We start from the raw sequence: 20,868 nt of genomic DNA on the forward strand, positions 1-20,868 counted from the left end.
CTGCTGCTCCCCCTGCTTGTACTCTCTCTCTCTGTGTCAAATAAATAAATAAAATCTTAAAAAAAAAAAAAAAAAAAGAAGGGAAGAATACTCTAGGCAGAGGGGAACATATAGGTGAAGGCTCAGAGGCCTAACAAGGCACAGCTTTCAGAACTACAAGCAGTTCCAGTTGATTTCACTGGGGGGAGTAGAAAGCAAGAGGAGAGGAAACCAGGAGAGCAGCAGGAACTAGACCACAGACTGGCCTGTGTGCTAAATTAAGAGCCTGGACTTAATTCTGAAAACTACAGGTAAAACAAAGACCTTTTAGGCTGGGGAATAACAGGACGAAATTTATATTTTAGAAAGATTATTCTAGCAGCTGAGTGGAGGCATGGAAGTCAATTAGGAGACTACTGTAATAATCCATGCAAGAAGTGGTAAGAACCAAAATCAAGTAGGTGGCAGTAATTAACAAAGAGGAGGGCACTGATTAGATAGTCAAAGAGGAAGAATTCACAGAATAGGAGGAGAAAGTGAAAGGGAAGAATCCTGGGTTTCAGGCTTGGGTTTTGGGGGACTAGTGTTGCTACGCCCAACACAAACTTTTTGTTTTTGTTTTAAGGAAAGTGGCCATATAAAACAGAGAGTGTTATTCTGAATGTGTTGTTTGAAGAGGTTCCTGTGGAATATCCAAGTGGTGATGACTGGATGAAATGTGAATACAAACACCTGGAGGTCAGCAGAAAGAACTGGGTTAGTGATGCAGCACTGAGGTTACTCAGGGTGAGTGCACAAAGTGAGAAGAGCTCTGGGCTGAGGGCATAGCTGGGCTCACTGGCATTTCTGGGTTAAACAGAGGAACAGAATTCTTAGAGGGAACCTAAGAAGGAAGAGCCAAAAAGGTAACATGGAAACCAGGAGAAAGCAGTTTCAAAGAGGCTGAAGGAGAGACTCAAAATGGAGGTCACTAGTGTTGGATACTGCAGAGAGGTGAAGGCAAAACAAAAATTACCCATTGGGTTTGCTAATATGAAGGTCACTGGTAACCTTAGCAAGTGGAATTTCAAAGGAATCCCAGACTATGGAATAGTCCCAAAGACAGTGTATGAATAAGAGTGATATAGAATTAAAAATACCTGTCAACAGGGGCGCCTGGGTGGCTCAGTTGGTTGGGCGACTGCCTTCGGCTCAGGTCATGATCCTGGAGTCCCTGGATCGAGTCCCGCATCGGGCTCCCTGCTTGGCAGGGAGTCTGCTTCTCCCTCTGACCCTCCCCCTCTCATGTGCTCTCTCTCTCATTCTCTCTCTCTCAAAAAAAAAAAAAAAAATACCTGTCAACAATTAAGTCTAAAAGAACTCCTTCAATAAGTAAAAAAAGTTCTAAATGATAAAAAAAGCACTGTATAATAGTTCGAACTTTTACTGTCTTAATGGCACATGAAATGAGTGTTTCACCATTTTTAAAAAAATTCATTTGAGAGTGAGAGAGAGAGAGAGAGAGAATGAACACAAGCAGGGGGGAGGGTCAGAGGGAGAAGGAGAAGAAGACTCCCTGCTGAGCAGAGTGCCCGATGTGGGGTTCAATCCCAGGACCCCAGGATCATGACCTGAGCCAAAGGCAGACGCTTAACTAACTGAGACACCCAGGCGCCCCTCACCATCTTTGACTTGATGAAATATGCAGTACAGTTTTTCAGTCTAAACATCTGTTGTTTCAGAGGTAGAGAGCAAAATAGATTTCTCAGGAAATTACAGTTAATTATTCTGCATATTTACATTTATTCCACCTCAGGTCTTGTTATACACTGCTTGCCCACTTCCTAGGCCTTTTGTCTCTCCTTTCATCCCTACAAACTGCCTAAGTGGTTCATATACAATTTCAGAGTTCATTCAGCACTTACTATTTCTTCTACTTTAAGCAGTTTACAATTAGTCTAACAAGTATTTTCCAGTGGTTCCAGGTAGTCCTCCATAGAAAAGTGCTATATGGCCATTTCTGATGAAGTTGATTTGTTGTGAAACAAAGGTACAGAAACAGCAGACAAGAAAAGTTAGGAGGGAGAGAACTGGATTTTGAAAGATAAGAGCCTTACCAAGTGAAGAAGGGATTAAACTACACCTTACAAGCAAAAAGGAATTCTACAAAGGCACAGAGATATCAAAAGGGCTTGGGTGTGTTTGGAGAATTATAAGGAGCTTGATATTGCTGAAGTTAAAAATTGTACAGGATGGGTTTTACAGTTTTAAAGTATCCTCCAAACAGTAAGAATAAAAATAGGAATTTAAACTCCATATTCAAAGAACCTAAGAGATACCTGTAGCCCCAAATCACTATATATGAAGATAGAAAGCAGAAGCAGGAATGATAAATCAATGACTTACTAGAGTAGAGGAGGAAGGCATACTAATGGCAAGCAAACCAATTCACCCTGCATAACCTAATAAAGGCCTAGGTTTGGAAATGGGCTAGGATAGAAGAGTGAACATACGGGGATTGTTTGAAAGTCTGCAAAGGAATAGCCCTCCCTACTCGCACTCCACAAACTCAGAACCAGAAAAGCACCAACCTCGGGGGCAGATAGGGTGGTAAAGACTGAAATTTGAGTAAAAGTCTATACTCTGAATAAGCCCACTTTCCCCAGCCCAGATCCAGGTCACTAAAAACCTCTAGCTCCCATTCCCCAACGTGGATTAAAGAATCCTTTACTGGAGATTAGAAATCCCATCTAACCACATGATCCCCTTAGAGTGAAACCCACTAACTGACAAATCCTACCCACAAACGGAGAGCTTCCTCTCAGCTTTTTAGAGCCTCACTTTTATTTTATTTTAAAGATGTTATTTATTTATGAGAGAGAGCGTGCACCAGCAAGAACAAGGCGGGGTGGGGGGGAAGGTCAGGGGGTGTGGCGGGGCAGAGGGAGAGGGAGAAGCAAACTACCTGCAGGGGGGCTCCATCCCAGGACCCTGGGATCATGGCCCCAGGGGAAGGCAGACACTTAACCTACTGAGCCATCCAGGCACCCCCTCACTTTTATTTTAAGTCAATTTTATTTGGGCACTTGGGTGGCTCAGTCGGTTAAGTGACCATGACTCTTGATTTCAGCTCAGGTCCTGGGATGGAGTCCCGGGGTCAGGCTCACTGCTCAGTGGGGAGTCTGCTTCTCCCTCCCCCCCACCCCACTTGTGCACGGGCATGCACAGGCGCATGCTCTCTCTCTCTGTCAAATACATAAATCTTAAGAAAAAAAGAGTTAAATCAACTTTATAGATGTGTAATTTACATATAATAAAATGTACATATTAAGTATAAAATTCAATGAGATTTAAGTACCATGTAACCACTGCCCTAAAAAAGACAACATTTATGATACCCTAAAACTATCCCTGTGCCCTTTCCCAATCAACTCCCCTAACCTACAGTGTTTGACAACCACTGATCTGATTCCTATCACTATAGATTAGTTTTGCCTGTTGTAGATCTTCATATGAATGTAATCATACAATATATATATACTTTTGAGTTTGGTTTCTCTCACTTAGCACAATGGTTTTGATATTCATCCATGTTAATGCATGGATTAGTTGTATATTCCTTTTTACTGCTTAGTAGGTATTTTACTAAATGAATGTATCAAAATTTATTTTCTCTGTTCACCAGCTGATGAATATTTGAGTCATTTCTGGTTTGGGTTGTTAATGAATTAAAGCTGCTATGAACATTCAAGTAAAAGTCTTTGTGGGTATATATTCATTTTTTCTGGGTAATTAACAGTGGAATTGCTGAGTCATGGCAAGTGTATGTTTAATTTTATAAAAACATGTAGAACTGTTTCCCAAAGTGGTTCTACCATTTCATATTCTCATCAACAACACCTGAGAGCTGTAGTGGCTCTATATCCTTTTGGATATTTGTCAGTTACTTTACTTTTACCCATTTTAGTGGGTATGAAGTGGTATCTCACTGTGAATTTAATTTGCATTTCCCTGATGACAATGATATTGAGAATTTTTTCATACGTTTTTTAACAATTGATACATATCTTCTTTTGTGAAGCATTTACTCTTTTAGGCTGTCTTTGATTATTGTTCTAAAAATTCATTTGTGTATTTTAGCTATAAATATTATCTCATGGTCTTTAGCTTTCCTTTCATTTTCTTGGCAGTAACTTTTGAAAAGTAGGAGGTCTTAATCTTACTACTTTAAAATTTTTAATAATCCTAAATTTTAATAATCCAATGAATCAATTTTTCTTCTGTAGTTAATAGGCTGAATTTGAAGATCACCCAGCACCATTTGTTCAAAAGACTATCCTGTCCCCATGTTGGAGCCTTTGTTGAAAAACAACCATATATAGAGGTTTATTTCTGGATTCCTTACTCTTTTATCTTTATATACACCAATACCATTCTGTCTTAATTATTGTATTTTACATAAGTCTTAAAATACCTTTGACCCTTGAACAACATGGGTTTGATCTAATATGCAGATATTTTTTCTTTAAAGATTTTACTTTTATTTATTCAGAGAGAGAGAGAGCATTTGAGGGGGAGGGAAGGAGAGAGAATCTCCAGCAGACTCCCCACTGAGCACAGAGCTCAACACAGGGCTTGATCCCACAACCCTGAGATCCTGACCTGAGCCAAAATTTAGAGTCGGACACTTAACCAACTGAGCCACCCAGGCGCCCCTGCAGATATTTTTCAAAAATATAGTGGAAAAAATGTTGATGATTTGTGACAATTTGAAAACCCTCACCAATGAACCACATAGTCTAGAAATACCGAAAAAACTAAGAAAAAGTTAGGTATGTCATGAATGCATAAAATAATATGTAGGTACTAGTCTACTTTATCATTTACTACCATAAAACATCCACAAATCAATTATAAAACATTAAAATTTATCAGAACTTACATATACAAACACAAACCATACATGGCGTTATTCCCAGTCAAGAGAAAAATAAACATAAATATGCAGTATTAAATAATTTCATAAAATTAACTATAGTACATACTGTACTACTGTAATAATTTTGTAGTCACCTGTGGCTGCTATTGCAGAGAGCTCAAGTGTTACAAGCATCCACTTGAAACGCCATGTGACACTAATAATATCCATGAGAGTAGTTCCTCTCTCCAGTAAATTGCATACTGCAGTAAAGAGAGATCTCTATTAGTTCTTGCTATTAGTAAAGTTTTTGGAAAACCAAAAGTTATACTCAGATTTTCAGCTGCATGGGGGGTTGGTGCCCCTAATCCCCATGCTATTCTAGGGCCAACTGTAATAATGTAAATCCTTTTTTTTTTTTTTCTTTTTCAGAATTGTTTTGGCTATTCTAAGTCTTTTGTACTTCCATGTCAATTTTGGAATCAACTAGCCAATATTCACAAAGAAAACCTGCTGGGATTCTGACTGAAATTTCATTGAATCTAAATCTCCATTTGTTAACTCAACACCCAAAGAACAAATAATCCAGTTAAGAAATGGGCAGAAGACATGAACAGACATTGCTCCAAAGAAGACATCCAAATGGCCAACAGACACATGAAAATATGCTCAACATCACTCGGCATCAGGGAAATACAAATCAAAACCACAAGGAGATACCACCTCACACCAGTCAGAATGGCTAAAATTAACAAGTCAGGAAATGACAGATGTTGGCGAGGATGCGGAGATAGGGAATCCTCTTACACTGTTGGTGGGAATGCAAGCTGGTGCAGCCACTCTGGAAAACAGCATGGAGGTTCCTCAAAAAGTTGAAAACAGAGCTACCCTATGACCCAGCAATTGCACGACTAGGGATTTACCCCAAAGATACAAATGTAGTGATCTAAGGGGCACCTGCCCCCCAGTGCTTCTAACAGCAATGTCCACAGTAGCCAAACTTAGGAAAGAGCCCAGATGTCCATCGACAGATGAATGGATAAAGAAGATGTGGTATATATATACAAAGGAGTACTATTCAGCCATCAAAAAAAAAGAAATCTTGCCATTTGCAACGATGTGGATGGAACTAGAGGGCATTATGCTAAGTGAAATAAGTCAGTCAGAGAAAGACAATTATCATATGATCTCACTCATGTGAGGATCATAGGGGAAGAGAGGAAAAAATAAAACAAGACGAAATCAGAAAGGGAGACAAACCATAAGAGACTCTTAAGCATAGGAAGCAAACTGAGGGTTGCTGGAGGGAAGGAGGGTGGGGGGATGGGGTAACTGGGTGATGGACATTAAGGAGGACACGTGATGTAATGAGTGCTGGGTATTATATAAGACTGATGAATCACTGAATTAATAAATCTCCATTTGTTGACAACAATATCAAGTCTCTAATCCATGTAACCCATGAACATAATACAGCTCTCTATTTAGATGCTCTTTAATTTCCTTCAGCAACGTTTATGGGCCTTTCATTAAATTTATTCCCAAGTAATTCATGTTTTTTGATGCTAATGCAAATGATACTGTTGCTTTAATTTCATTTTCCATTTGTTTGTTGCTGATAGGTAGAAACATAGTTGATTTATATATATTGATCTTGTCACTTGCCACTCCATTAAATCCACTTATTATGGCATTTTTTGGGTAAATTCCTTGGGATTTTCTACATAAACAATCATGCTATCTGAGAATAGAGATTGTTTTAGTTTTTCCTTTCCAATATTTACTGCCTTACTGCCTACTACACTAGCTAGGATCTCCAGAACAATATTGAATAGAAGTGGTTGGTTCAGAAATCCTTGCCTTATACCCAATCTTAGGGAAAAGTATTCTATCTTTCACCATTAAGTATGATTAAGCTGCAGGTTTTTTGATACTCTACCAGATTGAAAAGTTCTCTTCCATTATTAGTTTGTTAAGAGTTTTAAAAAATCTCACATGGTCGTTTAATTTGGTCATATACTTATTCTGCATTTATTGAGATGATCACATAATTTTTACCCTTCATTTTGTTAATGTGGTGAAAAGGGGGTGAAAGAACTGAAATTTATATTAGGAAGGTGAGACATAACGTTTAAAATAAATGAATGATGAATTTCCAATATATGCATTTACAAATATTGAGGCAAATAATGAAAGAAATAGTTAAGAAAAAATTCACATCTCTGAGGAGCAGGCCAACTTGGGAGTGGAAACATATTTTTTAGAAGTCTCAAGCACTGACACTTTAATATGAGAATTAATATGCAATATTTGATAACAAACTTTTAAAATTAAAAACAGGTTCTAGAGATGTGAAGATGAGGCTAGGGTGATTATTGTGTGCTACGGCTGGGGAGCAAGGGCATAGGGGAGATAAAGGCAGCTTCAGGCATGGGTTGTTTCGGTGGGGTATCCAGAAGGTATTTCCCATGCAGATGGATATACTTGGCAGGGAAAAGATAGGAGTTGAAATAAAGATTTGGGAATAAGCACCAGATTTTGTGGTTTGTGCTCAAGACTGATCATGCACATGGTAAGAAAAGAGTCAAGGGCAAAACTCTGAGGAAGGCTGCCATGTATGGGGTAGGGAGGAGAAGGATGCAAGGAAGGAGACAGAGAATGAATTTTCAAAGGTCAGGAAGAAAACCAGTCCAGAAAACACAGAAGTCAAGGGAGAAAAATATTTCATTCTTTCAACAGGCTGAATTCCAAAGACTTTGTGTACCAACGAACAGAGTTATACTTTTCTTTTACAGGTGTTTCTCTCTAATTTCATGGAGAAATTTGGGAAGTTAAAACTTTAAACAACATACATGTAACGATGGAAAACAGAGAATGGTGTTACACATATTTTTTATGTTGCTATTTATGTGTTCTATTTCAGGAAACATCTGCAGCAGAGAGTATGAGGTACAGAACTTCCACAGCTTATCTCAACTGCTGAAAGGATTCAAGAAGAAAATGATCAACAGAAATCACAGACACAAAAGAAAATTGGCTAAATATCCATGTCACTTAGATGGGACATGTGAAGACACAGAAGAGGAAAAATTATAGAAAAATGCCTAAAAATTTATTTAACAGAGTACACAAGGTGTGATGATTCAGAAGTAATGAGTCATTTAGAAATAATAAAACTATCAGTTTGCCTGGAAAACACAGGCAATCTTTGGTGGATGACTCAGTATGGAAACTGACCCCAAGAGAACAATTTAGAGGCATACAAAAACATATACCATTGAACTACTTTACTTGTAGGATAAAAAAGGAGACCTGGAATATTTTATTTGTTGTGTTCACTTCAAAAACAGGTGAGAAAATAAATTAAGAAATTTCTTAGAAGGGAAGATATTTCTGATGCTCAAAGAAACCGTATATGTGAATATGAAAGGACAAATTAATGCTTTAGGTTTAGGGCTAATGTCTTAATAATGAGACTAAAAGTAAGATAAGAACATCTCAGCAGCAGACCTAATTTGAGCATATGGGAATTAGAAAGAGCTTAAAAATCTACCTTTATTTTTACTCCAGTGGAGGAAAGGAAACGTGGCTGAGGGGAAGAGCACCAGGTGGGCAGTCAGGAGCTCCCCATCCCAGCTTTGCTTTGTACTGACCAGCTCAGTAAGTTGGTCAAGTTGCTTCCTTCACTGGTATTTGACCTTCTCTTCTAGAAAAACAGGACAAAAGCTGGCCCCGGGGTCTAGAAAACATGAGGAAAACCAAATTTTTTTCCTGTTTTGAATTAGGAAATAGCTATATTTTACAAAAGCTATTTTGTATTATTTGATGCAGGAAGAAGCACAGTGAACTGGCTACTAATTTTTAATGCATGTAATTTTCAAAGCTACCGATTTCCCTGAGTAGTGGCTCTGAAAGGAAAATTTATAGGCTAAAGTTTTAACCTCTTATAATTTAAAAAAATTCTCTATTATATATTCTAAAACATCAACAACAGTTCTCTCTGTTGGTAGTATTTTAAGTTCCTTTAATTCAACTATTTTCCTTTTCTAAGTCTTTTTCTTATTTTGGAGGAGGTCATATAAAATTCAAATCACATCCTACACATAAAAATCATTTGACACTTTAGAAGAATATAAATTCAATACAATTTGAGAGCCAGGTATTCTTCAAGATGGGGGAACTAAGAATTCAGTGATTTTGCCTCAAACAGCTTATAACACGAGTAGGCAGAGAAAGAAGATACCTAACCTTTTATCAAGAAAGACATCCCAGAGAGGAAGATTGCCAGGCACAGTCCTAGAGCAGAGCAGTAGTTGGCTACAGGAAGAAAGGGAAAAATGCCTTGCGGACAAAAGGAAGCAAGCCTCAGGAAGTGGCATGAGATGTCTGAGAAGCTACCAAAAGTTTGGTATTATTTCGGGGTCAAGTTTGAAGACAGGCTTTGAGGCACCACAGCTGAAGGGATGTAGAGGCAACAGAGAGCCCTTGAGAGGTTGAGGGAATGAAGGGACAAGGTCAGATTTACATTGTAGGCCTATCACTTGGTGAAGCACTGGGGAGGACAGACTTGGAGAAGCAAGACCAAAGCTACGTAGATCAGGGAGAAGGCCTCTGCAGAGTCTGGAAGAGAAATCAATGAGGCTATAAATGGAAGGCAGCTCAGAAGCTTAAATGACTAACCCATGATCACAAATCTATAAGCAGGATCTGAACATAAGTTTTTTATTTTTAAATCCCATGCTTTTCTACATCCCTGTCCAAGCACAAATTCTAGTCAAAGTTGATGAGATATTAAATTCATTTTTATTAAGTAAATTATGGATCTTAAGAGACTTTAATCATTAATGCATATTAAGTACCCCAAATGTTCAGGGCATTACAGAAAACAAAGCTCTTGTCTTGTAGGAACTTATGGGATAAAAGAAATGAGACAAAAAGAATAGATCAATTTATTCAATGGGTATTTATTGAGGCACTCCTGGGCCCTGATGAAGATCACATTCTAGTGATAGTTTCTTTTAGAACATAATTTTTACATCTCCCTTTCTTTCCCTGACAAGTTCATTTTGGTACAAGTTAGCAGAGAGGCGCTTCAGAGCCAAGTGGGCAATTCTAGAAGATGACCAGGAACATGGGGTAAAATAAATGGAAGCATGGGTTGGGGGAAACTTTGCTTGAATGGGATGATAAGAGAATAGGAAAAAATCCCAAAGGATGGAATGGCTGGAAGAAAGCTGGGGAGGGGCCTGAATTGCCTTCAGTGCAATTTGGATTTGACAGATCAAAGTTGTTGCTTACTTTTTTAACAACAGTTTTAATCTTTATAAAAGTAATGACTATAGAAATAAAACATACCTGCTGCAAAAAGAGAGAGAGGGTGCACATGATTAACACAAAGAGGGGAAAAAAAAAGGATCACACCTAGAGGGAGTATCAATGTGAACATTTTTGTAAATGTCCTTTTTTGGCTTTAGACATACATATACAAGTAAACAGACACGAGGATTTTTGTGAATTTTTTTGTTTTTCAGAAACAAAAGTGAGAATTATAGTTTATTACCTGTTTTTTCCACTTAATATAGGGAAACATCTTTTTATAAAAACAAAAAGCTACATCATACATCTTATATACATTGTCTGGATATACCAAATTTACTTACTCAATTCTCTATTAAGGCAGTTAGGATGTATGATAAGTAAGGTACAGAAAGGAAGCAAGCAAATGATAAAATAGACTTTAGCTGTAGCAGCATTTTGAATATTCCAAAGGTGGAAAGAGATAAGACATATGGGAGCTCATGAGATTTTAGTGGTCCAGACATAAGATGAATAATGTCTGAATCTGGAATTCTTTGTGGATGAAAAATTTCCAAAAGGGGAACAACAACAAAAAAAAGAGACTGCAACCCAACACACACTAAAAATGAAGTAATTTCCAATCTTCACATCTGCAGAACAGATAAAATGTCAAAGAAAGCACTCAGACAACTTAAGACAGCAGGGGGACTGCCAGGGAAAAACCAATTGCCGGTCTAGCGGTCATCCATAACCACAGCTTTCCAAGGAGGTGACAGAGCCCTCCAAATTGTGCTCTAATAGACAGTGCACTGAGCCTTTCTTGTGAGATGCTGGGGGCCTTAAGACGTCATGTATCCTCTCTGGGCCTCCATTTTCTCATGTTCAGGCAGGCTCTGTAAGTTGCAAACTATACTTGTCAGAGTTCCCTCGAAAGCTGCCAATACTAGGCATTTCCCACTGCAACCAGAATAGCTCTGCTTTCATCTGTTTTATATATTGGATCTCCAAAAAATATTTTATTTGGAAAAAAAAAAAAGAGTTCCACAGCTAAAAAATTCACTTAACATCACAGGATTAAAGAAACATAACATTCGGGGCACCTGGTTGCCACAGTTGGTTAGGTGTCCAACTCTTGGTCTCAGCTCAGGTCGTGAGATGGAGCTCTGCGTTGGGCTCCCCGCTCAATGTGGAGTCTGCTTGGGTTTCTCTCTCCTTCTCCCTCCCTCTTGCACTCTCTCTAAAATAAATAAATAAATATTTTTTTTAAAAAGAAACATAACATTCACCCTTTGGATTATGTATTAATCACAAATGTAAAAATGTAAACTGATAATGGAGGGATGTGAAAGTCATCACCTTAACACCCTCATTAAACATAGCATCACTAACTGTGGGACAAAAAAATAGTATGTACCTCTCTCAATATGATGAATGTGAAGATCAAAGTATCACAGGGTTTTCTTGCCAGAAATATTTAGCTTTAACTAACCTTTTAGATCTAATGTCCAGGAAATACAGGCAGTAGAGAAATATGTTACTACCATGAGGAAATGAGAAATTCAAGATATGGATCATTTTAAAGACAGTTGGCCTGGTCTCTTCAATAAATCAGTATCATGAGAGGAAACATGTGTGGAGATGAGTTGGGGGAAAAGGAGCTGGAAGAAACACCAACTACAAAGTAGGCTCTGAGGTGGGAGCACCTCAGAGTGCACAGTAAGAATGCCACTGTGACTAGACTGACTTTTGCTAGGTGAGATGGGGAGCTACTGAAGAACTCTGAGCAGAAAAATGACATGATCTGACTTACTTTTTAACAAGATCATTCTAGTTGGTTACTCTGATAAGAATAGACTACCGGGGATAGGAGAGAAAGCAGGGACACCAAAAAGGAGGCAAATATTCCTGGAAAAATCCAGGCAAAACACAGTGCTGGTTGGGCCAGCTGGTTTGGGCCAGGAAGAGTGAGAAATAGATTCTGGATATAATCTGAAACAAGAGTCAATGGAACAGATGTGTGGGTTTTGTGGAAAAGAGGGAGGTCAAGATGAGTTTATGAGTTGATTTTAAAAACTGTTTTTGTTTTGTCTTTGTTTTTGCTTGAACAACTAGAAGAAGACTGACATTAATTGAGACTGGGAAGACTGCAGGAAGAACAGATTTGTTGGTAGGAGAGACAGTGGTGGTGGTACGGTCAGTAGTTCAGTTTGGGATATTATTTTTGAGATGCCTGTTAGATACTCAGGTAAAGATATGCAGAATGTTGTTGGAGAATCAAGTGTAAACTTTAGGGGAGAGATTGGGGCTGATGCAAATTTGAGTCATATTTAAGGCCTTGAGCCTAGAGGAGATGATCAAGGGAGAGAATATAGAAAGAAAAGAGAAAGAAATATACAGAAATATTTATTTTATAATAAATCATATTCTGTAAGATTCTATACAATTCTATATTTTATATAGGGATATAGAAAAAAAACATCCAAAGCCGGAGCCCTGGGGTATTCAAACATGCAGAGCAGGACTATATAATGGAACTTTCTGTGATGATGAAATATTTATATATCTGTGCCATTCAACAGGTAGCCACTAATTTAAATAAGTACATGTAGCTAATGGCTACAGTACTGGATAGTACAGACCTACAGTTTGGGGAAGTTACGAGGAATCAGCAGAGAAGACTGAAAAGAAGTGGCCAGAGAGGGAGGATCCATGGGTCTCCCATGTTTCTGCATACATTGCAGGTGAGGCACTGACTATCTTGACAGTCAGTGATATGATATCAGAAGCCAAGTGAAGAGGGTGTTTCAAGAAGAGTGTGATCAATTCTGTTCCTGAGTGTTAAGTCAGATAACTGAGAAACGACAGATGTGGACATCATTAGTAACTGGTAAGAGCAGTTTTGATGGAATTGTGGGGGCAGAAATCTGTTTGGCTTGGGTATAAAAAAGAAATGCAAAGAGAAAAACTAGCAACGAAGTACAGACAACTCTTTCAAGTTTTGCCGTGAAGTTTAAATGAAAATAGACAGGGCGCCTGGGTGGCTCAGTTGGTTAAGCAACTGCCTTCGGCTCAGGTCATGATCCTGGAGTCCCGGGATCGAGTCCCGCATCGGGCTCCCTGCTCGGCAGGGAGTCTGCTTCTCCCTCTGACCCTCCTCCCTCTCATGCTCTCTGTCTCTCATTCTCTCTCTCAAATAAATAAATAAAATCTTTAAAAAAAAAAAAAATAAATAAATGAAAATAGACATAGGAGAAAGTGGTGTCCATGAAGATTATTTTATGTTTTTTTTTTTTTTAAGATTTATTTATTTGAGAGAGAGAGAGAGAGAGTGAGAGAGCACAAGTGGGGTGAGGGAAAGAGGGAGAGGCAGACTCCCCGCTGAGCAGGGAGCCCGATGTGGGACTCGATCCCAGGACCCTGGGATCATGACCTGAGCCGAAGGCAGATGCTTAACCTACTGAGCCATCCAGGCACCCGACAAGGATTATTTTGAAAAGGGGAGAAATAAAAACATATTTTCTCATGTATAAGACAGTGATTAAGAAGAGGGGAAAACTGATATGAAAGAAAGAATTATGAAGCACTTAGGCTGTTCTTTCACAGCAATGAGAAAGAAAGGGTATATGAATACTGCTGCAGATAGTGGGCAGCTGGAGTGCTAAAAGCCTGTGAAAGCTCTTTTTTTCCTGTTTCTTTTCTGAAATAGAAAGCAAGGTCATCAGTTGAAAGTGACAAATGGGGAGGGGATGGTGAAGACACGAAGAGACTGAAGACATGCAACAGTCATTTAGGAGGAGATGAAATAGAAAATGACTGTGGAAATCTAGTATGATTGCCAGGCAACATTATGGGTCCACTTGAATGGTCATTAACTGAATGCAAGCTCAGCAGCATGGTTTTACAGGAATGGACTAGGCAAAGACCTGGATTTAATTAGTACTATAGTTTAGCCAGGCAAGGCTTGCTGAAGTGAGAGAAAGGCAAAGGAATTAAGGATGTATGCAAGGGACATATGATAACAACTGATGATGGAATCTAAGCCTCTACCCTATCTCCTGGAATCCTAACCTTTCCACTGAGCCCTGTGGGACTCATAGGTGGATAGCAGCAAAAACCTCCTATCCCGGACCTCTTCTTGAAAGCCTTCCTTTTCCTTCTTATTCAAACTGAAACTGGGCTCTGGGCTTTCCCCTCAGGACGCTGATTTCCCTGTAGCCCTCTCTTTTTCTCTTCCATACCCTTCAGACATGAGGCCTGGTAAGTGCCTTTCTGCTTCCTTATTGCAACTTCCAGTGCATTATCCCTCCACCCTCTCCCCAAATCCCCTGCTTTGAGTCATGTATCATTAGGCTCTACCACCCACTATCCTTCCTTATTGTGGTATTTAAGTCTCCCTTTTACTCCTTGATGAGTTTAGCTTTTGGCTCACTGTCACTCCAATACTATTTCTGTTATATTCTAATTGATTTCTACATCAAATAGATAATCCATCTGATATCCTGGCCTCTTAGTTTCTTGACCTTTTCTCCACAATGATAATTTTGTTGATACTGTTTTCTACCCTGATTCAGCCACTTTTTCCCATGGTCATACCTTAAGCCTTTAGAACATCTAAAAGTATATTTTAATAACCATATACCTGAAGGAGTATCTTTTACCAAAAATTTACTCTGAGTTCAGAGTAAGACCACCACTCTGCAGGCCCCCACTGACAGAGTCAAGGGAATGGTCATACATCAGGCACAAGACTACCTCTGTAGCAATTCATGCTACCATTAACAACAGGTAACAAGGAACACAAGAAAGGAAGAACTAGGTATGCTTCCTCTTTTTGGTCTCTTATCTTGGGCTTGTATTCCTTAGACGAGAGGGAGAGGAATGTGTGAAGGGCAGGGGTAGAGGCAGAGGCATGCTGCTATGGTGACTGACCCTTCTTATACTGGGTTAAAGGAAAGATTAATATTATTACATTATCATTTTTAAAGTATTTCTAGGCAAGGTATTGTGCTGAGCACTTAAATGCATTATCTAATTTAATTCTTATGCCAACATTGAGGTTAATATTACCTCCATTCCACGGGTGAAGAAACTGAGGCTAAGAGAAGTTAAAAAAACGGATCTGGGCCCGGGTTTCTTGAACATTAAAACCCCTCTGTCCCATACCGTATCCATATCAAGACTGAAGGAGCTGGGCTGGTCAGTACCTGAGTCCCTGCCATAATCCCAGATTTCCCGATTTCTAGGCAAAGTATTATCTCGAAATCTTAGTAGGCATTAAGAAGAAGAAAGGAAGAACAGAAGGAAGGAAGGAAGGAAGGAAGGAAGGAAGGAAGGAAGGAAGGAAGGAAGGATACAGAACACTGAAGTTACTGTAGTAACCTGAATAGAAAAAACAAGGGTTTTTTTTTAGCCCTAATTTTGTTTTTTAGGAAGCTTGAAAACCAAATAAATTTATTAGTGAGTGATGAAATTGTGACACATAAAATAGGCATATAAAAGAAAATCATAACAGATAAAGTTAATGGGAGTAAAATTTAAAGTCAGACTCATAAAACCAATGAATAAAATTAATGCTACCTATCTGAACTTCAGACTATAAGTATATTACCAGACTATAAGTATATTACTGTAAGTATATTACCAAACTTTATAAGCATAATTAAGACAGCGAGCTTGTTCAACAATAAAACTGATTGAGACATAATTAAAAGCATATTCACAAAAGGCATCATATCCAGAAATAGAACTATATACAAGACATGCCATAATGCCACAAATAAAGCATAATTTTTTTTTTCAGAACAAGTGACCTGTGAGATTAAATCAACAGGAGGGATATGGAAAATGCAGAAGATTCTAAATGTGGAAGAGCTGCAAATATAAGGGCAAGAAAAAAAAATTTAACTTAAAAACAGAAGAGTGAAATAGATTTGGAGAAAACACATAAATACAAAGACACAGTGCAAAGATTCTCTGAATAGAAGAAACGTGGAAATAATTTCCATTTATTCATAAAGTATTTATTAGGCATTTATAGCACTGCTATAGTTTCTCAGGAAGGAGAGGATAGGATTTGGGTGGCAGTGTGATAAATCAGGGATGAAGCAGAGATGAGTCAGAAAGCCACTGCAATTTACTCATCCTCATCTCCGCCACATGTAGCCAGTATACAGCATAAAAGAGGATTCAACAATATTATTTTTTATGAACGGCCAGATGCTGTGGAGGGCCCCAAAATTCAGCTGGGGCAGGGGAACAGGGCAAAACCCCAATGGAAATATCTCCAGGTAAAAAAAGATACACAGATTCTTTTGAGCTGACAACTTTCAGTTTTTACGTGCGTTCCTTTGGGTTGCACATGTGTCCCTCACCAGAACCCACTGTTTCCCCATTTCTTAGTTTTTGTCCTGGATACACCTTGGGATCTTATTTCTTGGCTCCACTGATACCCTCTAAATAATCAACCTTGACATATCTTAGGTGTGGTCTTATCACAAATAAAATCATTAATTTATTTTTGCACTGATCCAATGAATCTCTGAGCTTGCCCTCTGAAAGAGCTCATAAATCACTGTCTGCCTACAAGTCAGTTTCAGGCAAAAGGCTGTAGTCCTGTGGGCTCAAGAGTAGTACCTAAATAAAAAAACACCCTTGAGGCACAAGTCTGAATCACCACCTCTAGTGGGGTTCTATGGCTACGATTTCAGCAGAAAATTTTTCATTCAATGGAGTGTTGGGGCGGGGATGGGGGCAGCTGGGGAAGAGGATACTGAGTTCAGATGGGAAAGCAAAGCTGAGAGCAAGGTTCAACTGCAAGAAGCCAAAGAGAGACATAATAGGAGTCCAAACCAACAGTCCAACAGCAGGTATGGAGGTTGAGCAGAGAGTTAGAAATTTGAGAGCAGGAGGGCTGAGGATAAACAGAGAGCTATCTGCTGTAATAGAGCAAATGAGGTTATTCACAACTTGCTTTTTATTTGCTGGTCATACATCTGGTATGACAGACTGAGCTGACAAGTCCAAGTCTAGGGTCAGGGAAGCCACCAAGCCTACCTCATCAACTTGTCATTTGGCCTCAGGTACCCTAAGGAGTATGATAAGACCCCTGAGACATTCCCAAAATTCTTTACTCAGCTGACATTCTGCATGTAGTACTGAGGGATCCCTGTATCCTGCAGATGAGGCCAAGCAAGGGTTGCTATTAATTACTTATTGTACAGACAACCCAATAGCCCAGTATATACACAACCAGAATACATTATTGGGGCATTGTACAGGTATCTTGGTAGGTGTTTAGAAGTCCATAAAAGTGGAATGGCTATCTGCCATAAATGTAGGCCATATCTGGAATATAAACTCATTCAGTAAGGCCTGTCAACCCAATCTCCAATCTCTCTCAATTTTGACTTTCTCACTGCTAGAACCTGGTCCAAATGATTATCTCTCACCAGCAACTACTGTCATGACCTTCGCTTGGTCTCTGCTTCTACTCTTGCCTTTCCATACTCCAATCATTCTCCAAACAGCACAAGAATCATAAAAATCAGGGTGAATTGCTCTTCTGTTTAAAATGCTCCACTTTGAACAAAATCTGAACTCCTTGACCACAGCCTAAAATAGCTCCAGAATCTGCCTACCATTTCCTCAACTTCACCTTGTACTGCCTGGCCTTTTTTCAGTTCCTCCAACAGCCTGTTCCTCGCCTTTGACCAAGCTCATCTCATTCCTTTCTACTCCATTATCCAGTTTACTGTCTGTATAGCACCTGTCATTACCTGAAACTGTTACTGTTTACACATACTATATTATCCTTGCAATAGAATGAACACTCCACAAAAGCATGGACCTTGTTGCCTTGTTCGCCATTGTCTCTCAACACCAGAACAGTGCCCGGCATAGAGAAAGCACTTAATGAGGAAGAGAAGGAAGCAGGGGGGAGGCAATTTGCTAATATGCTACCATTTCTGTTTCCTTGGCCAAGACTGGACTAGGAAAAAAGTCACCTTTTATAACCAGTTTAAGGAGGGACTGATTCAATTCATCCTATCTAGGATGAAGTAGCCCTCTTGGACATTTCTGATAACTGCTCAGCTTAATCTTGCATTTTACCTGATGAAAAGGTTTAGCATATGCCTTGAACCTAAGACCAGCACTCCTGGCCTCCATCACAAATGCCCTAGTACTGAGAGGCAAAGTACAAAAAACAATCCACTAGAAGTGCATGACCCAGCACTCCCTCCCAACACACACACTCAGAAAGACAGCAAACAAGAGGCTCAATTATGCTTGTACTAGAGCTAGGCAAGTTCTTTTAAAAAGTCTACACATCAAATAGATCTCTGGCTCACCAGTAAGGAGGGCCCTGGATCACCATGATCTCCAAACTTATAGCTAACCTACACCCAAATCCCTGAAGAATGCGTTCCTGCATTGGTATTTGCTTACTCAAGTATCTGAGAACATTTTGTCAACCAGGCCTTGGAAAAGCGACACATTCATACTGATAACTGGAGACCATTAAGAATTTCTGCTGGTAGCACTGTCACTCAGTACACCTCCCCCTGGTGGTGCTTCTCCTATGAATGCCCTTGCTACTCTCTCCTGTGCTATGCATGAAGGGGTCAAGACAAACCAATTCCCACTATATGGGACTAGGACATTTAATTATCAGTGGTTAACAAGCTAGGTGATATGAATGGAAATTAAAAGGGATCCCCAGTTTTGTTTGTCATCCACCAAAATAGACTTTTATCATGACTGTAGCCAGGTAATGGGCTTTGGCCCAAGGTATATCTTGACAGTCATTACAGTACAGGTATTATGGAGATGCTTGGTTATATTCCTCAAGTTAGTCATTTACTGCAACTCATCTCCTAGGGTTCCCATTCCTGTTGGGTAGGAATCATCTGCAAGGATTACTGGGGTAACAAAGCTGCCTAGGGCTACAGAATGGGCAGTTGTTCATGTTGTAGACTGGCCTAATCTTCCCTTCCTATTATACTGCTGCCATTCTTTTCTTGGAGGGATAGATATTTTACACTTCCCTCTTTTTTTTTCCCCCCCCAGAGCTCAGGGAACCAATTAATTCCTTTTAAAACAAGTCTTTTCTCTTATATAACTGAGTAAGAGATGTCCCTACTTCTTAGAGACCTACCTTGTCTACAGGCTCAATGGGGCAACTCTATGCATCATACACTTTCCATTTCTGGTTAAATTTAGTTGGGACACTGACTTAAGGCAGGCCAATTACATTTTCTCTCCTGGGGATTTGTAACTGAAGGACAGAAACACTGTCATTAGCTAAGAGCTCTAGGTCTTAAAGGTCCTACAGATTTGATGACTAAGGCCACTGTTCTGGGGCATCCATGATAAGCAACATGGCAGGAGAAGCTGGTGTTAAGTAGAGCAGACATAATACAGAGAGAAAGAGAGACATGCATGTTTCGTTTCCATCATGGCTGGCTGTACTTAATAAAATTGGAGTGAACTGATATATTCCCTGTGTATTTTTGCTATAAACAACCTTTTACTTGGATATTTATTCCTTAAAACCAATTTCTCTGACATGCAAACATACATCTTCACTGATTCTATTCATACATCTTCATTCTCTATTTTTCTTTCCGCTCTTGCTTTCATAATACTTTATTTCCTTCCATAACTTGGTCACTCTCTTCATTAAATCTGTAGTCAAAAAAACCTCCATCATATGTAAATGAACACTTACCATGGTTTTTAGGTGCTCAGAATCTTTTGAACATTCTAATCTTTGATTATAATGAAGGAAGGCAGCTGAGCAATACACATGCCCATCTGCCCACTCTTAAGACCAAAGCAACAACATGGATTGAAAGGGGGAAATTATTACCCTCTTGAAAGTGAGCAGCAATGCTATGCCCTTCAGTTAAAGGGCCTCATCATATGATACATCCTGTCCCTCTACACCCTTTTCCAGGCTGAACATTCTGAACCTAGGCCCAATCTGACATCAATCAGCATAATTTCAGTAATCAGGTCTACAGTGCAGATCAGTGCTTTTTTGACTAATGAACAAAAGGTAATACTGCTACCATCCTTAGTAATTTTTAAAAATCATTTAAAAAGTTTGTATGACATATGATAAAGCAAATTTAAGTAAAAATATTCTATCTTAGATCAATATATTATTTATTTATTTTTAAAAATATTTTATTTATTTATTTGAGAGAGAGAGAATGAGAGAGAGAGCACATGAGAGGGGGGAGGGTCAGAGGGAGATGCAGACTCCCCGCCGAGCAGGGAGCCCGATGTGGGACTCGATCCCAGGACTCCAGGATCATGACCTGAGCCGAAGGCAGTCGCTTAACCAACTGAGCCACCCAGGTGCCCTAGATCAATATATCATTAAAGATTTGTTATAAAGTTCACATAGCAAAGTCTTTGTACTGACAATATCTAAGGACAAATTTTGATTTCTACTCACTGAGGAACTGTTTTATCATGTAAAGAAAATCATATGTTGTCCAACAAAATTATCAAGAAGTTAAAAGATGGATTTCCAACCAACCAAATGTATTAAATTAAAAGATGGGGACTTAGCACCAAATGTATGTTGAAATGTAGGCTGAAATTTAATTTGCATTATAGCATCCAAAATAAACAAACTGATTTTTTAAACCTGATACTTGGGATTCTTCCATAAGTTGGAGGTTTAG

The 20,868-nt window shown here is 39.0% G+C and overlaps 1 protein-coding gene across 6 annotated transcripts in view; it reads right to left on the reverse strand.

Annotated features, from left to right (window-relative positions):
- Positions 1 to 20,868, reverse strand: part of PPP2R3A (protein phosphatase 2 regulatory subunit B''alpha) — a 215,807-nt gene that overhangs the window by 169,927 nt on the left and 25,012 nt on the right. For 3 of the 6 annotated variants that reach the window (XM_032408648.1, XM_032408642.1, XM_032408645.1), the window contains exon 1: positions 5,032 to 5,483. The exons of 2 other annotated variants lie outside the window; for them this stretch is intronic. The gene's annotated coding sequence lies outside the window, so the exon portion shown is untranslated. Of the gene's footprint in view, positions 1 to 5,031; positions 5,484 to 11,274; positions 11,317 to 20,868 lie in introns of those variants that run through there. One more of the 6 variants, XM_032408646.1, reaches the window with a different exon arrangement.

The sequence above is a fragment of the Phoca vitulina genome, unplaced genomic scaffold (assembly GCF_004348235.1).
Source record: "Phoca vitulina isolate PV1807 unplaced genomic scaffold, GSC_HSeal_1.0 scaffold10, whole genome shotgun sequence".
NCBI classification, from domain to species: Eukaryota; Metazoa; Chordata; class Mammalia; order Carnivora; family Phocidae; genus Phoca; species Phoca vitulina.